General features: G+C 35.1%; 1 protein-coding gene across 12 annotated transcripts in view; it reads left to right on the plus strand.

Annotated features, from left to right (window-relative positions):
• Positions 1–22,847, plus strand: part of FUT8 (fucosyltransferase 8) — a 311,102-nt gene that overhangs the window by 90,663 nt on the left and 197,592 nt on the right. For 4 of the 12 annotated variants that reach the window (XM_043556372.1, XM_043556375.1, XM_043556377.1 and 1 more), the window contains 2 exons: positions 10,321–10,411; positions 22,776–22,840. The exons of 4 other annotated variants lie outside the window; for them this stretch is intronic. The gene's annotated coding sequence lies outside the window, so the exon portion shown is untranslated. The remainder of the gene's footprint in view (positions 1–10,320; positions 10,412–22,775; positions 22,841–22,847) is intronic. 4 more of the 12 variants (XM_043556371.1, XM_043556373.1, XM_043556369.1 and 1 more) reach the window with 1 other exon arrangement.

Raw genomic sequence — 22,847 nt, forward strand, 5'->3', positions numbered from 1 at the left:
AAGGAATCTATTATGTGATGAAGTACACTTTTTTATATGGGCTCTTGTGTTTGTAATTCTTTGTTTTTATCAGATCAAATAACCTTCTGCTCCATCTGCTGTTCTGTATTTTTTACATTTTATTAGGTAGACAACAGGCTTGAAACAGAAGAGAACCTGCTGATGGATAGCCAGAAACAGAAGAGGAGAATGATAGGTTCAGGAGGCAGATCAAAAAAGGAAATAGTGATAATAGCTAATACTTATTAACAGTGAAGTTCCAGGTGCTGTTCTAAATGCTGTTCTCATATAATAACAATTTATTGTATTGATATTTTAATATTAAATATTAGGTTAAATGAAAATTTAATGTTAAATGATAATAATTATCATTATTACAGACGAGGGAGCTGAGCTATAGTACTTTGCACAATGAGAGGCAGAGTCCACGCTAGTGGTATTTGGTTTTAAATACCAAACCCTAACGCTACCACATAATGCCTATTAGAGATAATCTGGAGGCCCTTCGGGGAAAAATTCTTAGCTTCCCCTTCTCCAAGTATGATACTTGTTAGAGATGAAAGATGAATATTTTAAGGCTGTTAACTTGGTTGGAAGAGATAGGGTGGAAGAGGTGAAATACTATAGAATTTATTCAACATTTTAAGATTGAATGAAGGTATCAGAAAGGAAGGAACCTGAATATGAATGTAATCACTTTGCAAATCAGTGAGAAAGGGAATTTTGGTTATTATAATGACTAGGTTTTATGATGCTATATAGGCATGAAAGGTTGACATAGAAATAGTTTCATAAGAGCTTATGATTGATCACTAGTTTATAGACTAGCACTATCTAATAGAAATATAATGTGAACCATTCATGTAATTTTAAATTTTCTGGTAACCACATTAAATAAGGTAAAAGGAAACAGGTGAGATTAGTTTTAATAGTACAGTTTATGTAACTTAGCATACTAATATTAACTTAGTATTAAAAATATTATCTACTAATTGACATAAAAATATCAATGAAATATTTTACATTCTTTTATTCCTACCAGGTCTGAAATCAGTGTGTGTTTTACACTTACAGATTTTCTTAGTTCAAACTAGCCATATTTTGCATGCTGAAGAGCCACGTTGGCTACTGACTACCTTACTGAACAATGCACTTATGTATCATGAAAAGATAAAAGATTGATTGTTCTTGTTACGTTCATAAAACAGTTCTGATTGAATTATAAATAGTTTATTCTCTCTATGTGTATAGCACACATAGAGAGCAGGTTGATCTGAGGCAAAAAGCCATCGCTCACTATTCAGTTGTATCCAGATAATCTGATCAGGAGGGGAATATATTTTTTATATTTAGTAAGAAGGGATGGGGAAGGGTTTACCAAATGTTTAGACTTCTTGCTGTTTGAGGTTCTGTGTGTGTTGCATAGTTAGAGGGACTTCCAGGGGACTCCAGAGAATTTCTGCTACCTTTTAAGTTCTGGGCTCTGGTTTTATATAAAGAGCACAGTGCTTTTTCTTTTCTTTTCTCTTCTTTTTTTCCACCCACTCCTGGGTAACATAATTTTTTTTAATTTAATTTTTTAAAATTTACATCCAAGTTAGTTAGCATATAGTGTAACAATGATTTCAGGAGTAGATTCCTTAATGCCCCTTATCTATTTAGTCCATTCCCCAACCCCCTCCCCGCCACCTCCCGCCACAACCCCTTCAGTAACCCTCTGTTTGTTCTCCATATTTAAGAGTCTCTTATGTTTTTGTCCCCCTCCCTGTTTTTATATTATTTTTGCTTTGCTTCCCTTATGTTCATCTGTTCTGTATCTTAAAGTCCTTATATGAGTGAAGTCATATGATATTTGTCTTTCTTTGACTGATTTCGCTTAGCATAATACCCTCTAGTTCCATCCACATAGTTGCAAATGGCAAGATTTCATTCTTTTTGATTGCCGAATAATACTCCATTGTCTATCTATCTATCTATCTATACCACATCTGTATCCATTTATCCATTGATGGACACTTGGGCTCTTTCCATACTTTGACTACTGTTGATAGTGCTGCTGTAAACATTGGGGTGCATGTGTCCCTTCGAAACAGCATACCTGTGTCCCTTGGATAAATACCTAATAGTGCAATTGCTAGATCATAGGGTAGTTCTGCTTTTAATTTTTTAAAAAAAAATTTTTTTTTTAACGTTTATTTATTTTTGAGACAGAGAGAGACAGAGCATGAGCAGGGGAGGGACAGAGAGAGAGGGAGACACAGAATCTGAAACGGGCTCCAGGCTCTGAGCTGTCAGCACAGAGCCCGACGCGGGGCTCGAACTCACAGACCGTGAGATCATGACCTGAGCTGAAGTCGGCCGCTTAACCGACTGAGCCACCCAGGCGCCCCTGCTTTAAATTTTTTGAGGAACCTCCATGCTGTTTTCCAGAGTGGCTGTACCAGTTTGCATTCCCACCAACAATGCAAAAGAGATCCTCTTTCTCCGCATCCTCACCAACATCTGTTGTTTCCCAAGTTGTTAATTTTAGCCATTCTGACAGGTGTGAGGTGGTATCTCATTGTGGTTTTGATTTGTATTTCCCTGATGATGAGTGATATGAAGCATTTTTTCATGTGTCGGTTGGCCATCTGGATGTCTTGTTTGGAGAAGTGTCTATTCATGTCTTTTGCCCATTTCTTCACTGGATTATTTGTTTTTTGGGTGTTGAGTTTGATAAGTTCTTTATAGATTTTGGATACTAACCCTTTATGTGATATGTCTTTTGCAAATATCTTCTCCCATTCTGTTGGTTGCGTTTTAGCTTTGCTGATTGTTTCCTTCGCTGTGCAGAAGGTTTTTATTTTGATGAGGTTCCAGTAGTTCATTTTTGCTTTTGTTTCCCTTGCCTCCGAAGATGTGTTGAGTAAGAAGTTGTCGTGGCCAAGATCAAAGAGGTTTTTGCCTGCTTTCTCCTCGAGGATTTTGATGGCTTCCTGTCTTACATTTAGGTCTCTCATCCATTTTGAGTTTATTTTTGTGTATGGTGTAAGAAAGTGGTTTGGGTTCATTTTTCTGCATGTTGCTGTCCAGTTTTCCCAGCACCACTTGCTGAAAAGGCTGTCTTTACTCCATTGGATATTCTTTTCTGCTTTGTCAAAGATTAGTTGGCTCTATGTTTGTGGGTCCATTTCTGGGTTCTCTGTTCTCCATTGATCTGAGCATCTGTTTTTGTGCCATATATCATTTAATTCTTGTGTCTGTAATAGATTATGTGAAGTTCATGGCCAATAGTAGTATATGTCCAACAACTGGTTGCTATTATTTTTTCTCTGTGTTAGTTCCAACCGTGTAGTTTAATCAGAAATTGAAGCTGTTAAGATGAGAGATAGGAGTGGGCTGTGTGATCAGACCTAAAGGACTTGCTGGGAAGTTGACAGTGGTTTGAAGGTTAAGTATATATCAAAGAGTGGTTCAGGGGTAATCTGCATCCTGATCACTTAGGAAGCTTGTTAAAATGTACAGTTTTGCGGGGGGTGCCTGGGTGGCTCAGTTGGTTGAGTGTCTGACTTAGGCTCAGGTCATGATCTCATGTGGGTTTGAGCCCTGTGTTTGGCTTTGCACTGACAGCACAGAGCCTGCTTCAGATTCTCTGTCTCCCTCTCTCCCTACCCCTCCCCTGCTGTTCTCTCTCTCAAAAATAAATAAACATTAAAAAAATGTACAGTTTTGGGTTCATCCTCGGGAACTCAGACCTTTTATGATTCAGAATCTCTGGTCATGGGCCCCAGAGTCTACAATTTTATGACCTTAATATATAATTCTGATCCATAATGAAGTTGAGAATCATCTTTTTAAGTTTATTTTTCCTGATGATTAAAAAGAAACGATTCTAGTGATTTTTAAATGGTTATTTTTTCTTTGACACAGTAAGTTTTCTATTTTATTGGTGATGGAGGGGTAAATATTTTCCATTTAAATTTTTATAGATGATATATAATAAATACGATTTTTATATGTTATGAGGGTAGGAGGAGTAGTGATTATTCATTCAACTCAAATTTAGTAAATATAATGTATATTTTATTTTTTTATAAATATATTTTTCTTTATTATTCAAATGTAGCCTTTTGGAATAGGATAGGAAAGGAAGGCAGACTGAGAACACATACTTTATGAAGATAAGTGGAGAGATAAAGAGAGTGGTTTTCTGGTTCTAACTAGAAGGAAAAAATAACTACAAATAATTTACATAACTAATATGGATAATTAAAACCTGATGGAAATTTTAAGGAGTTTTGGGTATGGGTAATTTTGTTAGTCATATTAGTTAATGAAAGTCATATCAGGAATGCTCAGCCTCTGTGTTTTTTGACAGCTGCTCTGCCTCCTAAGAACATGCTTCTTTTGGGTTTTGTCAGTGTTGGCTTCCTGGGAATCTTCTTCCATTCTTTGGGAAATTAAGTTGTACTCTGGCAGTGCTTCACATGAACCTCAGCTTTCTTAGATTCTTCAGGTAAAACCTTATCCAAACGAACCAATGAATTGCTTCAAGTCATAGTTTTAAACTTAGGTGTTTAGAAGGCTGCATTTTAGTGAGTATTAGCTTTGGTATTTTTAGTCTCCAAATCATTCTGGCTCCAGCGTCCACTGTAAAAACTCTTATGGGATAAGCAACTCTATTTTTAATTTTTTTTAACATTTATTTATTTTTGAGAGACAGAGAGAGATAGAGCATGAGCAGGAGAGGGGCAGAGAGAGAGGGAGACATAGAATCCGAAGCAGGCTCCAGGCTCTGCGCTGTCAGCACAGAGCCCAACAAGGGCTCAAACCCACGGACCGCGAGATCGTGAGCTGAGCCAAAGTTAGACGCTTAACCGACTGAGCCACCCAGGCACCCCAACTCTGTTTTTTAATGTCTGTGGTTTTGTTCATTCTCAGCAACTAGGTCACCAGAACTTCGTCATTATTAATTAAAAAGGTACCATATACTTTTTTTTTTTTTTAAGAGTATGCTTGGGTTGAATGAAGTTAAGACATCTTAGAAATTGTGGCTTTGCTTTAAATAGTTATAGGATATAATTTTGCATATTCTGAATTCTGTTTGCTGGTACAATAAATTCTATTCTATTTGCTGGTACAATAACATTATTTACCTTTGGGAACTTTGGCAATTGTATTATGCTATTTAGAATTCACATGAATTATTACAACTTAGTAGTAAGCCTTTAACTGACAGCCGCAGTCTGACTTCTTTTAAAAGCTGTCTTCAGTATCTTCAAAAGTAATTTTTGGGTCTTACTGGGCCTGGAACTTTTACTTCTGTTATGACAGAAGCAGAGAGTGGGCCTTTTGAGAAGTTAGGAACAGTGGGGTACAGAGGAGGAGAAAAATCAGACTAAATTTATATCATGCCTGTTTCATTGTGAAAAATAATCATAGCCGTCTCTACTTCACTTTCCTCAGGGTGGTAGTGATGGTTCGTGATAGTAGGAGCAGTTGTAGGGGTGAATTAAGGAGGCATTGAGGAGAATGTATTATCTCCTAACATGGGCTTTCAGTTATTTCCCAAATGTAGATAATAAAGTGATTATTACCAAAAATATTTCTCCCATGAGACAGTCTCATACGTAGTATTCATATGTTTATCACTTATCAAAATATTGACTGTGTTGGCATCATAAGCAACTTCCTGTGTTATTGTCTTCTCTGTCATGTTCTTTTCTGTATTAAGTGGGTCACAGACCCATAACAGTGTTGAGGTAATGATACACTATCACAACTCTGTTGATCTTTTTTTTTTCCATCAGAGAAAATCACATGATTTTTTCCCCTTTATTCTTAAAGCAATCTTATTACCTGTAATTATACTTTTCTCCTGAATGGTTTTAGAATGTTTTTGGATGGTGTTGGCAAACATAGTATTATTTTGTAGTTAAGTTTAAGCTCTTAAACAAGACTATCTGGGTTCATTTCTCATCTTTGCCACTTACTAATTGTGTGACCTGGGGCAAGCTATTTATTTTATATAACTCAGGCTTGCCTCAGTTTTCTTATCTGTAAAACAGGGATCATAAAATTATATACTTTATAGATATATGTTGAGGATTAAATCATTTTATAAAGAACAGTACCTACAAATTGTATAGGCTGAATAAATATTAGTTGTTATTACATATTATTAGAAGTTATTCATATTATTAGTAAACTCTAATAGACTTTCAAAGTAAAAATACTTAGAAAAGTACAAAGTACTTTTACAAAGTAAAAATACGACTGGATCAGTTGGTAGAGCATGCAACATGAGTTTGGGCCCCACGTTGGGTGTAGAGATTACTTAAAAAAAAACCAACAACAACTGTTCAAACTGTTTAAACTTAAACTGTTTAAACTGTTAAAAACTTAAAAAAAATCAACTTAGTTAATTTTAGGTTGGAGTTTGGACACACACACTCTCAAACCCTTTTCAAACTGTTATAGGATGATGTTTTTTTCACTTTAATGTGCAGATTACTCAGGGATCTTGTTAGATTCTTACTCAGTAAGGCCTGAGATGCTGCCTTTTTAACAAGCTCCGTTGGTAATCTGGATGTAGCTAAGTACTTAGACCAAATTTTGGGTATTAGAGTTATGGAAGATTCCATTAAGTTGTTCTCAGTTCTTCTGTCAGTACTTTATAAACACTTGAGTGTTTTTTTTTTAAGATTTTATTTTTAAGTAATCTCTACACCCAGCGTGGGGCTAGAAGTAACAAGCCTGAGATCAAGAGACACAGGCTCTACTGACTGAGCTAGCCAGGTGCCCCTGTTTTTGTTTTTGTTTTTTTTTTAAATATGCCTAGGCTTTATCTCAGACCGGTTAAATCAGATCTCTGGCATTAGTGTTCTGGGCATCATATTATTACTATTTTATTATTTTTGTAAAAAATATTCTAATTCATTCTCATGTGTAAATAGCATTAAGAGCTACTACTTTAGTAATCTGAAGGGGAGTCATTAAGCTAAGAAGCTCTATTTTTTTTTTTTTTTTAAATTTTTTTTATTTTTGGGACAGAGAGAGACAGAGCATGAACGGGGGAAGGGCAGAGAGAGAGGGAGACACAGAATCGGAAACAGGCTCCAGGCTCTGAGCCATCAGCCCAGAGCCTGACGCGGGGCTCGAACTCCCAGACTGCGAGATCGTGACCTGGCTGAAGTCGGCCGCTTAACCGACTGCGCCACCCAGGCGCCCCAAGAAGCTCTATTTTATGTCTTCCTTTATCTTCTATCATTTTAAGCATCTGTAAGGATGATGCAACACAGCTTAAAGAATTCTGTAACCAGAAGACAGCTAATACCTGAAGTTTTCTTTTCCCTGGACTGGACTAGGAAGTTTGACTCCTTGAATCTCTCCTCATGCATCCTATTGCCTGTTGCTTTCATCATTTTTATAACTTTTTGGACCATCCCTAATTTCTCAATGGCTTCCTGAAAATATAGTAGCTCAAACTCAGTAGAAAACTGCTTTAATAAAACTAAACAATGGCAGAGGCAGAGGAATATAGTTCCTTCCACTTCGTAAATTCTGAGATTTTTGTTATGTAAAGTGGAAAACTTATATATTATATTTTTACTTTCCTAAGTTGTGTTTCCTCATCTTTTTTTTCTCACCCATACTTCTTACATCCATTCCCCATCTTGTACCTATTTTGGGGGAGAGCAGTAGATATTTTCTTATGGACTATCATGTTTTTGGAAAATTGTTTTTCCAAAGTGATGAAGATCATGCTGGATTTTATTCCATCTAGCCATGATGTATCAGTTAGAATATGGACAGGGAAGTAATACACACTAGATATTTCTGCCAAGGAAATTTAACATAGGGGAATGGGTTATACAGGAGTTGGAGGGTTGAAAAAGCGAAAGGGGCATAGAGTAACACAGAGACAATTACAGAAAGTAGAAATAAGGCTGGGAGAACAAAGAAGGGCTTGGAGTAGAGTTGGGGTTCAAAACCTCTAGAGGGGGGTACTGCCTGGGCTGCTGCTGCTGCTTCTGAGAGTGCTGGAAAAACTGGTGGTGGTCACCAACTGCTATCGGTGGAGTGGAGGGCCTGTGCCAGGGCAGTGCTGACCGGAAAAAGCAAGTTTCTTCTACTGCGCTTAGTGGCAGCATGAGGAAGCTGGCTGGCAAAAGAGAAAAGTTTTCCCGAGTTTTGTTTTCAGTATCACTATGCTGAGTACTAAAGGGTGGATTTGGAGCTGAGAGACGATAGCCAAATAACAACCACATACAGCTTTCTCCTCTCCTGGTTACACGATGGGATAGCCTCTTGGTCTCTTTCTTAGCTATTGGGACCTCACACACTCTTAGAGTCTAGGATTTGGAATGAAAGGAGTTGTTAAATTAACTGGTCTAGTTAATGTAATTCAGGGGTATGAGACGGGACCACCTGCTCTAAGATAACTGTGTCACAGCCCTTCTGGGGACCTGAGATTTAATCAGATACTAATTTCTTTGGCTCTTGAGGGGTTTTTGTATTTTAAAATAGAAAAACTGTAGGAGGAATAATGATGCTATAAGCCAGAGGTTAAAAATTGGTTGCTTATTGGCCAAACAGTAGCCTGCAGTAGGAACCCAATCTTTGAACAGAAGATTATACCTTCTCTCTCATTCTAATGTTCTTCTTCCTGCAAAACTTCCCACATCTTAATATGTATTTGAATTATTTGGGAATTGTTAGGATGCAGATTCTGATTCAGTATGTCCCTGGATAGGGGCCTGAGATTCTGTATTTCTAACAAGCTCCTAGAGGAGGCTGAAGCTATTTCCTCGACCAGACTTTTCCCTTCCCTGGTTTGAAAACCACTGGTATGGCTTGGATCCACTGTTGGACCTGGGTTTGAGTGCTTGATGGTGAATGATGATAAAGTAAAAGTTTCCTAAAAGCTTGACTAACTTTCTAGAAATATTTTGAGCAATCTTAATAGATTTATAGCCGTTTCTTTCCAGGTGGAACTAGAAACGCATAGGCTTCTGAATAGGTTAAATTTTTGTCCATTATTTTGTATTACTGCATCGTCTGCATGCAGAGGCGTATCTATCACTTGTAGTTTCCTGGAACATCTGAGGCTTTTCAGTAATTGTGTATATGTTTAAGGGGAACTAACTAATGAGAGATAGGATAGGAGGACAATTAACAAATGTATGCATCAGATATCTTGCCTTCATTAGAGCCATTATTCTTGATTAAATAGGGCTCTCTGGATATCAAATATTACATTTGGTTTGAATTTCATACTAATTGCATTTCCGCACTTTTGGTACTTTCATATACTTAAACTTGTCATCAAAGCATAGGGTCTTGCCTTGAGCCAAATAAATGATAGTCTGTTTTACTGTAACTTTGAATACAGCCCAAATTTATCAAGTTGTTAATTGCTCTTTATATTTGAATTTTACTTTCTAAGCCATACCTGGTCACATCAATAAAAAGTTAATCGTTTATTGAGTTGCCATCCTTCAAGATTCTGTCTCTGCACCCACCTCATCCCCATTCCTGAATCTTTTCTGTTTTCTTTACAGACTTAGTTTTTCTAAGATTCTAGGTACTTTTTGTCTGATATGAATATTATACTTAAAATTTTAATTCAGACTATGGATAATAATTTAGGCCATGAATAGAGAAATAATTGGCCTCTTTATCAGCTGAGGTGAAAGAGTTAAAATGAAAGTCAAGGGTTCAGGGGATTCCTATAGAAAAGAAGGGTGAAAAAAGCTCAATTTTAGTATCTTAAACAAAGCATTTTGATTGGCATGTAGAGACCCTTACATGCACATAAACGCCCATATTTGAATATTTATAGAAGATAATCTGTCAAAATTACTGTTATTTTAATTTGCCAAGCTTGGCTGATTGCTGCAGTTGGATGTTAGTTGAATTCTAGATGAGGAACTGTAAATACGATCTAGTGTGGAACATGCTTTTTTTCTTGAAGCTGTTTGAGTATCTCCCCCTCCCCACTTTTCTTTTTTTACAGTGGGCCTTTTTGTGTAGCTGAATTTCCATGTTCTTTTTTAGGGGAAAAAAATTAAAGTGGTGTGAGAACAGTAAATAATAAAAAATTTTTTTTAGTTAGAAAAAAAATTATTCACATTTGGTGATCAGGAATTATTTAAATGGTTTAAACTATTTGTCCAGTCTTCAAAGGAGCTATCTCTAGAGATTTCAAACCTAGGGTCATGTGTCTCATTTGAATGGCCTATGAGGTTTTATGTGAGATATATTTCATGTTAACAACAAAGAAAATGTGTAATTGTAGATAATTAATGTTACTCTTTTCTTTTGTCTCATTTTGAACAGTGATAATTTTAGTGACCCAGATTCAAGCAATAATATCTTCCTTTTGGAAATACCATGTGGTTTTGTACGCTTGTGTTCTAGTGGAAGGAAGGTAAGCCATTTTTCACAGTTAATACTGGAATAACTTTGTTAATAAAATTTTTCTCTTTAAAAGTGAGAAAATCCTTTTCTCATTAGGTAATATCCCTTCACCCAGAAAACACTATATTATTGATTGATGGTGTATTACTATTCCTCAAAAGATTGCACTGAGACTACACTATTTCAGCTTTGGAGGTAATCAGTGACTTTCTAAAAATCATGCGACTTTTTTGGAGCAGGAGTACATTCTGTGCTCTGCTAGGCTCTCTTGTCTCTTTCACACAGCTATTTTCAACTGGATAGTTTATTTTTACATATATAAACCACTTGACATGACTAGAGAGTCTTAATTTTTGTTTTTTGCTTTTGATGTTTTCATTTCTTTGTCTCTTATGAACTGACATAATTGACTCCATTTTTATAGGTTATTACTTTAGCTAAAAATTATGCCAAGTATGAAGTCTCAGTTTTAGTTAGATATTGACTTTGTTTTGGGATTTCAGGAATGTGGGGTCTCAGCCATTTTATATTTAGCAAATTAAGAATGGAACTTTTAGAGCATTCTCTTCTGTCTTTCACAACACAAGTATCCATCTTCATTCTCATTTGACAGCTTCCTTTTGGGTTGATTAATCTTTTTTTCTAGGAGCTTTTATATAATTTTTTAACTTGTTACTATAGTCACTTTTCCCCATGCTTTTTGTAACCATCCCCAAATCATTTCCTGTGTGTTTCACCCTAATTCCTCATTATCCTTGTAGGAAAATTATTTGTCCAACTTTGTAGTTCTCCTTTGGCTTAAGAGTAAGATTATTAATAATTCTTTAAGATTTTACACTTGTTCCTCATTTTGTAATGGTTCACCATCTGTTCAGTGTATTAAGAGCTCAGAAGTGTCTGTTATACCTAATGCATCACAGATGTGGAAAATAGTAATAAAATAGTTACATTTATGTAAAGTGAAAGTACTGCTAATATATTCTCTTGGGTTTGGCTATTGTGACATTCTTGCTATGTTTGGGAGCTTATATGCAACGTGCTTTTAAATTTCTTAAGGTGAATTAGATATGTTTATCTTATTTAACCAGTATGCCTTTGTTTAAGTATGTTAAAACTCAGTTGAATAAAATTTAAGTCAATAATATAAAGAGTAATGAGCTGTTTTACAGTGTTATTTGGAAAAAAAAAGTAGCTGTATTTCTTGCCATCAGAATAGCAGACAACACTGTAGAGTGGACTAAGATTTCCTGAGTAAATTAATTTTGATAAAGGTTGATTCCACAGAAATAGCAAATGTTGGGAATTGGCATCCAAATGTCAAATTTCACATAAAAATTTTAGCATTTTACTGATTTTTTATTTCCTCCAGAGGAAGAATCTGAAAACTTAAGTTTGTTTGGAGGGCATTATAATTCTATTTTAGGAATTAAGAGGTAGGCTTTATTTTTCTGCAAATTAGTAAGAATACCAGTGAATTACAGTCTTTACTGGTAAATTTTTAAAAAGCCCCTATGGAAATTTAATATTTAGGTCTTTATTTAGGAAATATTTTAGTTTGTAATAACAATGCAGGTTCTAAATGATCTCTATAATATTTGGTTATGTATGTGTTTTCATAGCTTCAGAAAGGAAGGGTGAAATAACTTTGTTAATGAATTATATTGCTTAATAATTTGCATTTTGGTGTTACAGGGTGAACCCTATGATCAATCATATTTTAGGTAATTTGTGTGCCATTGAGACAAATTCAAATCTCTATTTTTTTCTCTCTTCATAATAGCATAAGAGTGCTATATATATCACTTTATCCATTAGGAAAATGTGAAGGTAAAAATTGAAAATGGAGATTTTTTTGTGGTTTTTGGTGGACGTATATAAGTCATCACTCTGTCCTAACAATAAGTAAAAAACTGAACAATCTGAAAAATCAGCTGACTTTTCTGAGATTTTTCATGGAGTTAAGGTCACAAGGCAAGCTGCTGTCCCCGAGTTGGCAGGCAAATACAGAGAATGACAACTTACCCTCGCAGAACTCAGGGGCAGAAACCTCCAAGGCAACCAGTACCGGGTAGGAAAAAACCTGAAATGTAACTAACGAATTGCCAGAGGCTCAATGTGGGCAAGTGTGAAGTATAAACTCCAAGGGGACCTAGGTCTAGGAGCCCCACACTTTCATGGTTTTACCTCCAGGAACTCTACCGTGTCTTCACAGTGAATATTAGAGAAAAATGCCTTGGTACTTCTTACAGGGAAAGGGGAAGAGGAAGGCAGTCACTTTGAAATGTGCTGAGGCATTCTTTTTTTCTAAAGGAAAGGTATTTTATCCGAGCCTAACCTATTAGGGTATTATCAGAGCCTAACTGAACTGGAGGAAGGGGAATACACAATTATAGCCTGTTTTAGTTTTCTATGTGGGGGAAAGAGAAATATCCAATTCCAGCTTCCTCTAGCCATCCTGTTTGACCTAAGGGGTGTGTGTGTGTGTGTGTGTGTGTGTGTGTGTGTGTGTATGTGTATCTGGTTTGGGGGGGCGGGCAGACAGGACTGAGAAGAACTTTGAAGGTCATAACTCAGGAGCACAGGCTCCCTAAAAGACTGAGACCTAATCATAGGACTGTAGAACACTTCTTCTACCCATAAACCTTACCACATTACTAAATGCCTATTTGCTGCAGTTCCTTTTACGCAGTGCATCATTTTTGGCTTCCAACAACAACAAAAAAAATTACAAGGCATGCTAAAAAAGCAAAAAGCACAGTTTACAGAGACAGAGCAAGCATAAGGTTCAGACTCAAACATAGCAGGGATATTAGAATTATTGGACCAGGAATTTAAAACAATTACGACCAATATGCCAAGGGCTCTAATGAAGAAAGTAGACAACATGCAAGAATGGATGGATAATGTAAGTAGAAAGATGGAAATTCTAAGAAAGAAAAAGAAATGCTAGAAATAAAAAAACCACTGTAACAGAAATGAAGAATGCCTTTGATGGGCTTATTAGAAGATGGAACATGGCTGAGGAAAAAGTCTCTGAGCTTGAGGATATGTCAGTAGAATCTTCTAAGATTTAAAAGCAAAGAGAAAAAAGACTGAAAAAAAATTAAAATATAACCAAAGACTGTGGGACAGTCTCAGAAGATGTAATATATACATAATGGGAATACCAGAAGTAGAGGAAGGAGAAGAAAGAACAGAGGAACTATTTGAAGAAATAATGATGGAGTATTTCCCCAAATTAATGTCAGACTCCAAACCACAGATCTTGGAAGTTCAGAGAATACCAGGCAGGTTAAGTGTCCCCCAAACTTCACCTAGGCATATCCTATTCAAATTGCAGAAAATCAAAGAAATAGGAACTAATCTTGAAAGAAGCCAGAGGGAAAAAACACCTTATCTATATAGAAGCAAGGGTAAAAATCACATCTGACTTCTCTTCAGAAACCATGCAAGCAAGAAGAGCATGGAGGGAAATACTTAAAAGTGTTGAGAGAAAAACCCAACAATCTAGAATTCTTTGTCCTACTAAATTGTCCTTAAAAGTGAAGGAGAATAAAGACTTTCTCAGTTAACAAAAATGTAGAAAATTTGTTGCTAATGGGGTTGGAGTAGCTGGAGCAGCTGTATTAACTTCAGACAAAGCAGACTTAAGAGAAAGGAAACTATTCAAGTATAAGCAGGAACATTATATAATGATAAAGGGTTTAATTCTTTAGGAAGACATAATCCTTACTGTGGATGCACCTAACAATAAGCCATCAAAATATGTGAGGCAAGAACTGATAGAATTGCAAAGAGAAATAGATGAGTTCACTATTGTAGTTGGGTATCTCAACACTCTTCTATTAAAAATGGACAGATCTAGCAGACAGAAAATCAGTGAGGATATATTTGAACTCAACAGCACCATCAATCAACCAGATATGATTGACATCTATAGATTATTTCATCCAAAAACCACTAGAATACACATTTTTCTCAAAAATAAGGATGGTATTATTCAGAAATTTCAGAGTTCATTTTAGACTTTAATTTGTTTCCTGTAGGATTTGCTGATGCAAACAAGATCAGAAAAAAGAAAGATGAGAAACTCATTTATTTATTTATTTTTTTTTATTTAAAAAAAATTTTTTTTTTCAACGTTTATTTATTTTTGGGACAGAGAGAGACAGAGCATGAACGGGGGAGGGGCAGAGAGAGAGGGAGACACAGAATCGGAAACAGGCTCCAGGCTCTGAGCCATCAGCCCAGAGCCCGACGCGGGGCTCGAACTCCCGGACTGCGAGATCGTGACCTGGCTGAAGTCGGACGCTTAACCGACTGCGCCACCCAGGCGCCCCGAGAAACTCATTTAAAAAAATACAACAAATTATCACCTGCCTCTCCTTCCCCCTCCCCCCTCCCCCCCCCCCCCCCCCCGCCCCATAATGTAGGGTGAGAATTTTATAGCTTCATTTTTATTGTGGTACACATTTTTCTGGCCTCAGGTTTGGTATAATAAATGAGTGTATGTGAGTTATATACTTTTATAAATGAAGCCTACCTGGCAGTTTCTCATTTGTAAGCTACTAGGAATATTTTGTACAACTCTTCGTTTCCATGTAGCAAAATTTGAAAATTACTGTGAAATATGAATCCCTTAAGGCCTGGCCAGTATTTGATAATTATTGACCTTTGTTCCTGAATAATAGAACTCTCTAGATGTCTGACTCACTTCCTTACTTCCTTACTTTTCTTTCTTTCTTTCTTTCTTTCTTTCTTTCTTTCTTTCTTTCTTTCTTTCTTTCTGAGTGATTTTGAGGAAGAACAGAAACACATGATAAAGAACAGGTGAGAATTTGTAAAGGAAGAAAATATTCTAACTTGATTTTAGGTTTTCTAGGCTAGGAGAAGACAGATACTTTGCATGATAAACTGCTTAACTTCCTCAAGGAGAGATGAAAATGACTTTAGTTTGATTTTATATTTGAAATGGTTGATGTTTCATCCTTTTCTTACTGCTCTTGCTGTCCTTTAGAGCTATACTAGTGGGGAGCAGGAACATAGGTTTAAATTAGTGGAATGTAGGGACATTGGGTAGAATGAAGATAAATATTTCACCTTCTTTCTTTAAATTTTAATTCTCATTCTCTGTTGCTCAAAGTGGTTTTCATGAATTGGCACCTAGTTTAAGAGGGGGCTAATTCTTAGCAAAGCTATTCTAATGACAAAAGGCATTCAATGTTTTCCTGTTGAATTGCTGGAATAATATTGGGTTGACATCTAGTTGCATGCTAAATGCTGTGTCATTGTTATCATTTGTCTGCCTGGTAGACTCATGATAGTGACCTTACAGGGATTACTATTATAGGTATGATTTGCTAAAGGAATTAGAAATCTTACTAAAATGGATTTGGTGAAATCGTTCCCTTTTCTGTAGAAAAACCAACAAAACTGAAACAAAAATAAAACAGCACATCAAATGAACTCTCTCCTTGGATCATAAGTAGTGGTTTAAGGACAAAAATCTATCAGTGTATAATCCTAGGGTTTCTGTCCTGTCTTAGCTGCTGATTTTCTGTACAAACCTTGATCAAGTCAAATCACTTCTTTTTTTTTTTTTTATTTTTTAAAAAAAAAATTTTTTTTTTCAACGTTTATTTATTTTTGGGACAGAGAGAGACAGAGCATGAACGGGGGAGGGGCAGAGAGAGAGGGAGACACAGAATCGGAAACAGGCTCCAGGCTCTGAGCCATCAGCCCAGAGCCTGACGCGGGGCTCGAACTCCCGGACCGCGAGATCGTGACCTGGCTGAAGTCGGACGCTTAACCGACTGCGCCACCCAGGCGCCCCAAGTCAAATCACTTCTTACCTGAGTTTCTTTATCTTCAAAATGAAGATAGTGTCTACCTTACAAAGCAATGATAAGAATTAAATGAGGAAATGTATGCAAAGTGCTCATGTTTGACATGTAGCAAGTGTCATTTCTCTTCCTCCTTCCTTTTGGCATCAGTAATATCTGGATTCCATCTCTTGAGTTCACTGGTAATTGATTGTGGGATCAAATTATCTTCTCTTTCCAAACCTCATTTTCCTTTAACATAAAATCATTAACACCCACTTTATAAAGTTGTGGTTGGAATTCAGTTCCTAGTATAGTCTAAGAAGTTTTTGTTGAAGCTGAATGTGAATGTTAAACTGCTAAAAACTTAAATAAATATGTGAGTTTTCCTGGATAAATCTTTTGGACACCAAATCCATACAATATGTGGAATATATACCAAGAAGAACATAAAAAGAAAAATTTCTGGTTGTGTTTTTTTAGGGAGAACTCTATAATAGTTTACTTAATTTTTGCTTAATGTGATTCATTGGGAAAGTAGGGAAATTATGGATCAAAGGATTTATTTTCACTTGAAATAGTTACTTCTGGAAGGAATATTAATAGGGTAGTAAGGAAGTCAGACACTTGAATATGCCTCTTTCTTTGTTTTTATTATTTTATCTTAAGTGATGTCATTTTTAATAAGACTTCAGTATACAATAATGGTTTTGTGAGAAGATCTTGGAAAATTAACTGGTACTGAAAATTTTCTAGTTTGTTAATTACCAGAGAAAGAATTAATTAACCAATATTAAAGTTTAGTTGGTAAAATAAGGTCGAGTCTCATAAATGAATCATGTTAAATGATTTATGAATTAAATCAGTGTTGTTGAATTTAACCATGTGTTAAATCAATATTATTTCTTTGACATAATCATAGAATAGAAATTGATGTGTGTGTGGTATATCGTATTGAACTAGGGAGTTTGTATTTTTAAGGATATTATATAGTTCCATGAATTTCAGTTAGATTTGTTTGAATGTGAATCACTTTTATAAATAGTTAGCAGCAAAAATACCATTGGCTTTGTATCTTGAAGCAGTTGACTTAGATTTGTATAAGTTCAGATGAATGTAAATTGTAACTTACTTTTTTACACATTTCCCAAAAATTAGGAAATAATTTAGCATAGAGAGTGTTAATCACTTTCAAGAATTACCAGTTTATCATTTTATTTGACATGCTATATTTCTTATTAGATGTTTGTTAACCACCCTGAAAATGTTACAGAAAGTAGGGAATAGTTTTGCATGCATAGTTTTTAGCTGCAAGGAAAAAAATAATCAGAAAATAGAATCAAAATTGAACTGCAAAAATATTTAAGTGCAGGCAAGATTCTGCTGAGAAAGTGGAGATGAATTTGTGTGTGAATATTAAAGACATATGGATATGTTGATTATGGCTAAGTTGAAGTAATTTTGTCATAAGGCAAAGGGCTTGCAAAGTTAGAATAAATGCATGCATTAAAGGTATTGATGAAATAAAAATAACTTGGTATCTTCAAGGGTTTGTTTTGTTTGGTTGGTGTTGTGTTTGTTTTTTAAAGAAACCAGGTACATATAAAACTGGCTGTTAATTTTTTAACTTCTTTTTTTCTTAAAATTTAATGTTAAGAACTATTAGGATTCTGTGATTATACATTTACAACGTATTATTTGGGCACGTCTGTCATAAAGTAGTATAATATTTTTGACCTTTTTTTATTGTAGTAAAATAAATATAACATAAAATTTGCCACTTAACCATTTTAAGTATGTAACTCAGTGCCATTAAGTACATTTGCACTGATGTAGAGCCATCACCACTGTGTCTCTAGAACTTTTTCATCCTCCCGAACTACTATACTCATGAGACATTAGTTCTGCATTCCTTATATCCATTGTTCTATTTTGTCTTTATGACTTTGACTATTTTATGTCAATTTGTGTCAATTTATGTCAATTTGAATTTGACTATTCACATGAGTTGAATCCTATCATATTCATTCTTATGTGACTGACTTCTTTCACTTCACATAGTATCCGTAGGGTTCATCAGTGTTTTACCATGTATCAAAATTTCACTCTTTTTAAGATCAAATAATATTTTATTTTATGGATATGCCACATTTTGTTTATCCATTTATCAGCGGATATTTGGGTTGTTGTGACTAATGCCGTTATGAACATTGGTGTGCAAGTATCTGTTTAAGTGTGCTAATATGTTTTTATGTATTTTTTAATATTTAAAAATTTTTGTGGTAATGAAATTCTGTTTAAATGGACCAGATAAACATTTGGTAATGTTTGATAATATTTGTTTAAATATAATCACCTGTATTTTCAGTGATAATCAGTGAATATTAAATACCTATGTGTGTATTCTAAGTAGTGACGATATAAAGAATTATAAAATCATGATGCTGTTTTTGAAGAACTTGCAATCTAATAATAGGGTATGTTTATAAAAATACACTGCTTGGCAGCATATACTTTTTGAAGCTGAAGAAGTATTCACCATCTAATACAAACCAAAATCCTCTCTCACTAAATTTTTGCATGTCATTCTCACCAGTTAGGAGGCAAAATACATGGCCATGATCAACATGCATATTCCATTCAAGCATATGTATTTAACAGATGCATTTAACATTCAAGTATAAATTCTGGAGTGATACTAAAATAGAAGTTAGATCATGACATTCATCTAAACAATTCTCTCCAATGAAAACATTCTTAGGAGTAACTTACATTTCTTTTCCCAGAGTCCCACCTTAACTCTGACCACATCTCCTGTCTCCATCCCCACCATGAGTAATTCTTTGTTGTGGATACATTTCTTAGGTATGTAAACTGGCTTAAGTGTAAATGAGTAAAAGGCAGGAGGATGAACTCTGTATGTCTCCAGGTTCTTCACAGATTTGTGATTCCAATTTTAATTTCTATAGTACTTGGATTTTCCAAATGAGAGAAAACAGAATAGGCATGTAACACCTCTAAATAAGGTTTCTCAACAGATCTACTGCATAGTATATTTAAAGGCCAAAATTTGATCAGATTATAAGATTTTGTTGTTTTGGTATTTCAATGGTCTTTTTCTTTCTCTCAAAACATTTTCCTGGAAAAGCAATATAAATCTTTTATGAATTAAATCATAACTTTGCAGTTTAATTGGATTTTTAAAGTTTTTCTGTGTGTGCCAGCTGGACCTTTTGGAGAGGGTTACTACTATTTTCCCACTGAAATGTTAGAGACCAACCACCGGTTAGAGTCACGTTTACTATGGATGATGTTTTGAAGCTCAAAAGGAACTTTGAAAATTTTAAACGCAACTGAACAGAGGTTCCAAAAGGTAATGCTGTAGTAGTATTTTTTTTTTTCTCTGTATCCATCTACCCAGAAGTGAGCCTGACTTGTCAGTGATAAGGACATTTTATAGGCTCATTACTCTGCAGAGTGAAAAAAATGAAAACAGAACTAATTTCCAAGTTAAAACTTAAAAAATAGTGAAGGATGAATGAACAAGTATGATCATCCATTCATTCATGTATGAAAGTTTACTATGTACCAGACAGTCCACTAAACATAGGATATAAAGCAATGATTGAAATAGAATCAGTCCCTCCATTTACAGAACTTAGATTGCCTAGAACAGGGAGTGGAACATAATACACCCTTAAAAAATATTTGAATAAATGAGTGTCTGTTTTGTGAAGAAGGTTTTGGAGTAAGGGGCATTTTAGTGAAGAAGTATGGAGCATCCCGTCCCATTCATTGTATTATAGACAGTTCATGTAAAAAGTGAAAAAAGGGAAACAAACCAAATACTCTATTTATCTTTAACATTCAGGATGTGTGTGTGTGTGTATACATATATATATGTTTTTTTTTTAATTTTTAAAATATTTATTTTGAGAGAGAGAGAGAGCAAGTGTGAGTGGGGGAGGGACAGAGAGAGAGGGAGAGAGAAAGAATCCCAAGCACATTCTGTGCTGTCGGCATAGAGCCCACCAACATGGGGTTCTATCTCACGAACCATGAGATCATTACCTGAGCTGAAATCAAGAGTTGGATGCTTAACCCACTGAGCCACCTAGGTGCCCCTGGAGGGTATATTTTTAAAATGAATAGTAACATTTTTAAATGTAATAGTAGGAAACTATTTAATAGTAATTTTAATTTTGTTTTATAGATACTTTGAGGATATCTACATAAGTAGATGATGGGGAACTGAGGATGTCTACATAAGTAGATGATGGAGAACTGAAAACATTCTTTAGTTTTTTTGTGTGTTTGAAAACTCAAGTTTGGATGGAAACTCAAGATTAAAAAAATTTTTTTTAAATGTTTATTTTTGAGAGAGAGAGAGAGAGAGAGAGAGACCGAGACCACGAGCAGGGGAGGGGCAGAGAGAGAGGTAGACACAAAATCTGAAGCAGGTTCCAGGCTCTGAGCCATCAGCACAGAGCCCCGTACAGGGCTCAAACCCATGAACTGTGAGATCATGACCTGAGCCGAAGTCAGACGCTTAACTGACTGAGCCACCCAGGTGCCCCAAGGATATAGCTATTAATAGATATTATTAGATTGAACTGCATTTTTTTATCTGAAGATTTCTTTTTGCTTTCTTCTTTGCTTAGTAGGATTATTGATTTTCTTAATTAAGGGAGAGAACACATGTGTTTTGGGAGTCCTGGTTATTGTTGGTCAATATTCTTAGGTTTTAAAAAGTATAATAGAGGAGATTATAGGAAATTATTTTTTCATGACTATTTTCTTTCTAGTTTCTTGCAGTAAGTTGTGTTTTTATCAGGACATTAGAGAACTCATGAAAAATTCCATTGTACATGTAGATTATTCATAACAAACAAATTTTATTCGAAATACTATAGCAACTTCACTGTTTTTTATCCTCTGGAAGATCATGTCGACTCTAATTATTGAAGCTTCAAATGATAAGTGATGGAATTTGAAAACTGTTTTAGGGTCTATTTATCTTTTTAAAATGATTTTTAAATGATTATTACATTCTTGTTTAAATGATAGGTTAACATTGCTTAGGTATAAAAGAAGTATTATTCTTTTTCAAAACAAGAGTTTTGTCAGGGCACATAGTTCTTTGGACTGTGATACACCAAATTTGAGACAATTTCTTTTCTAGATGTTTAGCTATAAGTGCCATAATTGTATAAAATCTCAACACAGCATATGAAGCAAAGAGATCAAACTGTAAACCTTAGAAGATGATTTTAATTTCCTTTCTCTCTCTCTCTCTCTCTCTTTTTTTTTTCTTTTTTACTTTTTCATTTCTGAAAAATAAGATGCCTGTTCCAGTTCAATGAGTATGATAATATCAAATCCGGGTAGAATAGTACATCTCATCTTGTCTTCATTTTTTAAGGTGAGATGGTTTATAGAATGGAGAATAAGTCATTTTGTTAGATGTTGACTCCTTTCTAGAATAAAAATACGAATCTAGCAGTAAATCATTGTTATACTTTAAATGTTTAAAATATAAGAAAGGAATTAACAGAAACACTGAAACAAAATTAATACCACATACATGAATGATAGATAACATTTATAATTGGTATTTTAATTATTTCATGATGACATGTATATAAATAGTATTATTTACATACATAAATACAATAATAATTTTGTATATGTTAGTCTAATGAAATTAATGGTTTCTCCTTTTATACATTGCCACTATGCTTAGGCTTTCCTTCATTGCACTCATTTATTCATTAGTCAACAGTATTTAGTGTCTGATAGGCACTGTTCTAGGCTTTGAGTGATACCAGTCAACAAAAGAGACAAATTACTGATCTTATGGATCTTATATTCCAGTGGGGATACAGATACTAAACAAACAAATGTTTAATGGTGATAAGTATTCTAGACAAAAGTAAGTACATCAGGAAAGGTGATAGGGAATGTTGGAGTGGGGAGTGTACCATTTTTATGTAGAATGGTCAGGGAAAGTTTTATTGAGAAGGTAATACTTGAGTCGTGACCCGAATTTGATGAGGAAAGAACTATGGTGTATATTTGGGTAAGTGTGTTTCAGACAACAGGTTCAAAATCCCTGTGTTGGGTGTAGGCTCTGCATATTTTAGAACATAAGAAATTAGTTGTGTAATTATTTGTTTCATTTTTCCTTTCCCAGTAGATTCTGTGATCCACTAAATAGGGGATTATCTCTCTTTTGTCATCATTGTATACTTGGCACTCAGTGTAGTGCCAAACACATGGCAGGAGTGGGGCACTGGGTAAATATGGATAAATTCATGAAAGAAGAGGGAGAATTTTGAAGGAATTCCACCCCACCCCACCCCACCCCTGCCTTTTAAAGTTCATACTATAAATATTTCAAGCTGCGGAAGTCTTTGTAGATCATAGGAAACAAGTGAGTTCTTTAGGTAGGTAGAATCATTCTTCCAAAGTCACTGTTAATTAGTAGTGTTCTTGTGATGGCAAAGATTTTATCTCTTATTCTTACTCTTAATAGGGATCCTTTTGTTTCAGATGTCTGGTCTAGACATGGGAAGATACTTGGCTGTGGAAAACCTTGCAGTAGAATCTGGAATCAGGTAGCTG

This window comes from Prionailurus bengalensis, chromosome B3 (assembly GCF_016509475.1).
Source record: "Prionailurus bengalensis isolate Pbe53 chromosome B3, Fcat_Pben_1.1_paternal_pri, whole genome shotgun sequence".
Taxonomy (NCBI): domain Eukaryota; kingdom Metazoa; phylum Chordata; class Mammalia; order Carnivora; family Felidae; genus Prionailurus; species Prionailurus bengalensis.